This window comes from Lonchura striata, chromosome 7 (genome assembly GCF_050655825.1).
Source record: "Lonchura striata isolate lonStrDom1 chromosome 7, ASM5065582v1, whole genome shotgun sequence".
In the NCBI taxonomy this organism is placed as follows: Eukaryota; Metazoa; Chordata; class Aves; order Passeriformes; family Estrildidae; genus Lonchura; species Lonchura striata.
The window spans coordinates 23,312,680-23,318,426 of NC_140709.1; the positions used below are offsets into that span (position 1 = coordinate 23,312,680).

General features: G+C 39.2%; 1 protein-coding gene and 1 long non-coding RNA gene across 12 annotated transcripts in view; one reads left to right on the forward strand and one right to left on the reverse strand.

The window, feature by feature from the left end:
- The window catches only part of CCDC141 (coiled-coil domain containing 141), a 67,651-nt gene extending 63,912 nt beyond the window's left edge, over nt 1-3,739 (reverse strand). For all 6 annotated transcript variants that reach the window (XR_014956585.1, XM_085584526.1, XM_085584525.1 and 3 more), the window contains exon 1: nt 3,601-3,739. The gene's annotated coding sequence lies outside the window, so the exon portion shown is untranslated. The remainder of the gene's footprint in view (nt 1-3,600) is intronic.
- Nucleotides 1-5,747, forward strand: part of LOC146766912 (uncharacterized) — an 84,327-nt gene that overhangs the window by 47,225 nt on the left and 31,355 nt on the right. For 5 of the 6 annotated variants that reach the window (XR_014956592.1, XR_014956594.1, XR_014956589.1 and 2 more), the window contains 2 exons: nt 1-4,127; nt 4,742-4,872. The exon at nt 1-4,127 is cut by the window's left edge and continues 27,907 nt beyond it. This is a non-coding gene — a long non-coding RNA (uncharacterized LOC146766912). The remainder of the gene's footprint in view (nt 4,128-4,741; nt 4,873-5,747) is intronic. The other variant, XR_014956591.1, reaches the window with a different exon arrangement.

Below are 5,747 nucleotides of genomic sequence, written 5' to 3' on the forward strand. Positions count from 1 at the left end.
TTTTGGTTTGAATGGAAGATAGGTCCATTCTACAAATCCTAAATACTCAGCTTTCAAAAAAACATTCCTGAAGACAAGCAAGTTTGGATTTTTTACCCTGCAGGCAGGACTGCACTTGGAGGACAAACAGCACCTGGCTGTTGGAAAAACTAATTAGGAAAACACAGGCAATCCTCTTTTTACTCTTACAAAAGGAGTTACAAACCAATTTTGGTATTATGTCCTTGAGCTTTTGTTCTCTCAGAAGAGCATTCTAAGTGTATTTTTTCATGGCACAAGTTGGGCCAATCCATCATCTCCCTGGGGTAGCCAGACATAAGAGCTGTTTTTCACTCAAGTTAAATGAGGTATCATTTTTCATAGTGCTGACAGCTGGAAATAAGGGAAAAATGCCACACTCAAGAAGTTGACTATAAGCAAATTTGGTAACAACCGAGACAAGTGACTCAGAATGTCTGATAACAAATGTATGGATATTGTATTTATTCATCTTATGCTAAGCATAGAAGATAGAGACAGAGAAACATCAGGATAGTGGCAGAGAAAAGTTATCATGGAATCAAAACATCTTAGAACATAACCCTGGGAGAAATAAAACAGATTTTGGCATTGCACGATGAGCAGTTTCAGCTGTGTCCAAGGGAGCAAAATTTAACAAGCATGCCTTTCTCTGTCTTGTTTACTTATCTCTCTGTTCTTCTGAAACAAACAAAAATCCTGGTAGTAGCCAAAGGAAGATGGGCTATTTGTGTCAGGAGAGAGAAGTATTTTCCCTTTGCTACTGCTGTGTGAAAGAAGAAAATGACAAGAAGAAAGAAACATTCACCAGCTGTCCACAGGAAACAACAAAACTGAACAAAGGAACAAAGAAAACAATCTCAGGAAAACAGAAAAAAAGATCAAGTCTCTCTCGTGTAAATAATGTCATCTGAAACAACTGTATGTAAAAAGGATTTGAGAGGTAAATATGATAAATTCCACTTCATTTTAACACATAGGGTGTCCAATCCACAGGTTTTTCTCTTGTATAGCAAGCAAAGTATGCTAATAACAGTTTTGATAGTGATACATAGAAAAAGGCTCTGACTTTAAGTTTCTGTTGAGAGCTTTTAAGCTACTGATGCACTATGAAAATGCCTCTGGGAGAGACAAAGCTCACTCCCTGCAGCCTCAAAGACACAAGGTGCTTCACTTTGGTTTGTAAATGTAGTGAGTCTCCTCTTTCTTCCCTGTCTCAAATCTGGGAGAAGAGGCATACACAGCAAAGAAGGGAAGGAAGCATCCCTCAGACTTCTGGGCTTCATGAGGCTTCCAAAAAGGTGCTGCCAGTAAACACTGCTTCCACAGCCCCACCTGAAACAGGGACAAAGACATCAGGCCTCGCCAAGACTGTGCTTGTTCCTTTTTACTGGTTCCTCTGGTCTTACCTTTTGAGTAGGGACCATTTCCAGGTGTCATCGGGAATGAGGCATGAAAGCCAGCAGCCTTGCAAGCTCCCAGGCTCATAAAACAGCATGGAGGTCATCAAGGGTGAGCACTGAGCAAAAGATGGGTTTTCCTCCTGGAAGAGGCCTCTTTACCCTAAACTGGTGGAATAAGTTTCTAGGGTGACAAACTGGTTGAAATTCTAACCTGTTATTCCTAAAACCCAAACCCAAGAATGATGAAAACCATCCAGGCAGCAGTCAGGGGACACAGGAATGAAGCAGAGGTCCGGCAGTACCTGGAGGCCTGTGGGGAGCAGTAACTTGGAATATCACCTCTTTCTTTACTCTGAGGGGGAAAGTCTTCTCGCAGAGAGCTGCCCTGGAGAGAAGGTTGACAGGAAGCAGAAGGGAATGATATTCTTGTATATTCCCATTCTACCAGTGCATCACCCCTAACAAAAACTTCTCTACTCTTTCTTCATCACCTGTCCTGAATACACTTCATACCGCACTAAGAAATCAGCATGAAAAGAAAAAGCTGCCCAAAAAGCTACCCCAAAAACACCATCACACAAAGCAGAGAAACTGCCAAAAGGAAAGTTACCCCTGTCACACTGAACATCTCTGGGAAAGAAAATAAAGCAACACTGCTAACTGTAAAACCAGCAGTCTATCAGAGATTAAGAAACCAGCAAACATCTTAACACTGCTAATTTAGTGCAATGGTAAGAGCAAAAATCATTATTTGTTTGCTTCCAAGGACAACAACTTTTTTAAAAAAAACATACAGTAATAGACACAGGGAGCAATGACAGCTGAAACATTTCAGTCCATTGGTCATCAATTTATCATGTTCCACTCTTTCATCCTGAAGCTTTCTCTTCCCTGTATCCCTCTTTATGGATCTAGAGGATTTCCACAAAGTATACATGCTATTTGTGCCTAGAACCTGTAAATAAGAAATAGTACCTAAATCTCTATTATTTATTGAATGATAGAAAAATCCAGCAAATTTAACTAGGGTTAAATGTCACTTCAGCCTTCACATTAATTTTAAGAAAGCTCATATAACCTTTAAATTTAGAATTCCAGATTCTAATTGTTATATAAAAAGCCACCATTCTTTCTAGCATCTGTTATTCAAAAAATTGTCTTCCAGTTCTTTACTAGTCTTATATACAAGATAAAGAGGTATACAGCACATAGGGACTGCTTACATTTTTATTCATTAGGCTTGAATTCTAGAAGAGGGTTTAACTGCCCTGTTTTCAGAAATACAGAAACAATAATAATAAATAATCAATAATAATACATTATTATATATAATAATAATTATAAATAATAACAATAACAATAAACAATTAAGCTTGGCAGAAATGCACTCATCTAATCTGCTTTCTTCATATCTTGTTATCCTAGCACATTATTCACAATGGGCAGCATAAAAAACTAAGGTGTTGGATTCTCCACTTAAGAACCCCTGCAGCAAAACAAATTTCTTGTCCTGAGACTGGATAACACATCAGTGTTTTCAGAAAGAAGTTCCTTTCCTTGTTAAAACTAACCTCATGCAAAAAAAAGAAATTCCTTCAGATTTTTTACTAGCAGATAACCTTGAGGTATTTTGATACAATGATAAACTAGAGGAAGAGGATAAAAAGTACTTTGAGGAAAGGAAAAGAAAGAGAGGGGAATGTGGGCTCCTGTAGTAATTCTGAAGCCATTGACAGCTCTGAGTGATTAACAGCTGTATCTCAAAGTCAAGCTCTCTGAACAGATTTCTTAAAATTGAAAGACATTAGTAACTTGCTATCATAATTTTTAGCAAGTTTAATTTGATTTTGCTATCACAGACAATAAAAAATACAAGCTGGATTTACACCTTTCCTCAAAGTGATAACTAGAGAAAAGACATAAGAAGTGACTTGATGATTGTTCAAGTGTACATGTAATGGCAAAATATAGACAGTGAAAATTTTAACTTTTGAATGGGGTAAAAAAAAAAATCAAACAAAACAGAAAACAATTCACAAGTGTTCACAGTTGCAAAGGGATCATGTCTTATTCTGTCTCATGTTCCAGGTGAAGACATCAGCACATCTTCTTAAGTTTACTGCAGAAATGGCAGTGAAGCTCTCCAGCTTCCACAGAATCAGCTGGTGAACAGACTTACCCCATCAGCGCCCCTGGAGAAGCTCAACATTTCTGTGTCACTGGGTGTTGTCCAAACCAAATGCTGCACAGCCTATGGAGCTGTACCCTGCTAAATGCAAAGTGAAGCCCTTTTAGCAGCTCACAGGTGGCATGTGCACAAGTCAGCCCAGTTGAAAGGTTGTCAAGCAAGACGGTGGCCCAGGGTACTCGGCTCTGTCAGGAGGGTGAAGAGACATTTGAGGGTTCATTAGTCCGTTGTTGAGGCTCCAGCAGCAGCAGCAGAAAGAGGAGAGTTTATAATACAGGATTACTGTGTTCCCTTGCCCATGCATGTAAGGAAAGCCAACAGGACTTTTGTTACTGAATTCCTTGGGAGCATTTGAAATTCCTTCCTGGTGTGGTGTGTTAGCACAGTGGAGTATGCACTCTGCACCAAATATAGATGTGAGACAGGCTACTTGTTCTCTCTGTAAAGAAGGAAGATTAAGATACAGATTGGTAATCGACATTGAGCTCTCAGGGCAGCTACAAACTACCACTAATAAGGTAACTTTGGGGCACTTTGGCCCCATGTCCCTACTTTCTGTGTTTAACTTGCATTTACATTTCAGCTGTATTAAAAAACTATTTCAGTTTAATTTTTTTTCAATGTTTATACATAAATACAGATGTATGTACTAAATTTGCAAAATAAAAACATTATTTAAAATCACTCAGACTGTTCAGAATTCAAGCAGAGTAACTGAGTTTTTAGGACCATCTTTTAAAAGTGAAAAGTCTCTGTTCAGACCTATGAAACATAATTAGCCAGCAGATGCAAAAAGATCAGTATGAGCCATTCAGTTAACAGGGGATTAATTAAATAGATACAATTATGCAAACCACACCAAACCACAAAAGCCATATTGTTGCTATTGTCTGGAAAAGTTGAGTTACACAACTTCCAGAAGGCTAAATTTAGAACATGTACACAAATATGTTTCCCAGACATACTTGTAATAGAACATTACTTCACACCTCTGATATTTATCCAGAAAAGAAATATTCAGCAGGGCAGTTGAATTTTAGGTGTTAGAGAACCATGAGGCTTTAAAGACCTTTTAAAAAAATGTCATTTATTAGTGGGATTATAAATAGCGTGCTTTATTTTGTTTTAAAAGGTAAGTCCATCCTGCATAAAACTGCTACTTGAAGGTTGACACTGCTGAGGATTCCTCTGTATGTTCTGGCCACACATTGCCCTCTTCCAGACCCTGATACCTCAAACAGGGATCCTGCCTGTCCCTTTCAGGTAAGTACCGAATGGTGTCACATACTTAGGAGAGGCTATCTTGGCATTCCATCTCCACCCACCCCAGTTTATTTGCCTGGAGCTCTGTTAAACAATGGTGCTTACCCAATGTACAAGAAGTGTGGCTGCAGGGTTTGAAGATCCTCCCTCCATCCTCCCAGATTAGGTGACTCCTCACTCTATGAAGGTTAGCATATAACACTTCAGAATTCAAGACCCACATAAATCTATGAAGCATTGCATACAATTAAAAAAATAACAAAAGAAACCCCCCCCACCGGCCCTGCGACTCAGTACTGTTTAAACACCAAAGAGGAGAGAAGAGGGATTTATGTGTTCCAGAGCCATTATTTGCCATCCATAGCAAAAACACCATCACCAAGAGTAGGTGATTTGTTCCTTGTTCTGGGTGCTCATATTGCTTTGGATTTGAGTGCTGCTCTCTGCAGCAGCAGGTGGGTTCTCCTCTCCTCTTGAACCTCTCTTCACCTGCAAAAGGAAAGGTTCAAGGGACAGAAACTCAGGACCAGGACTTTATATAGTTCAGTGTTCTTCATGCTGCTTCCAAGGGACACCATGATGAGTGAGCTGCCTGCATGACAGTGTGTACTACAAGACAACATTGTGCACTCCTGTGGGGACATCATCTGGAATTAATGTATGCTTATCCTAGTGGAAAACTTTAGGAAAGCCCTGAAATGTTTTTAGATTTTTTTTTTTTTTAATACCCTGGAGTGGCTTTTCTTACGGTCTAACTATGCAAAAAAGCTCTGAGCATGGGAAATTTTCGAATGCAGGTTGATGTCTTGTTCATATCATTAGGACAGCATTACCTTCTCTGTGTCATAGCTGGTGTTTTTGATTCCTTCTTCCAG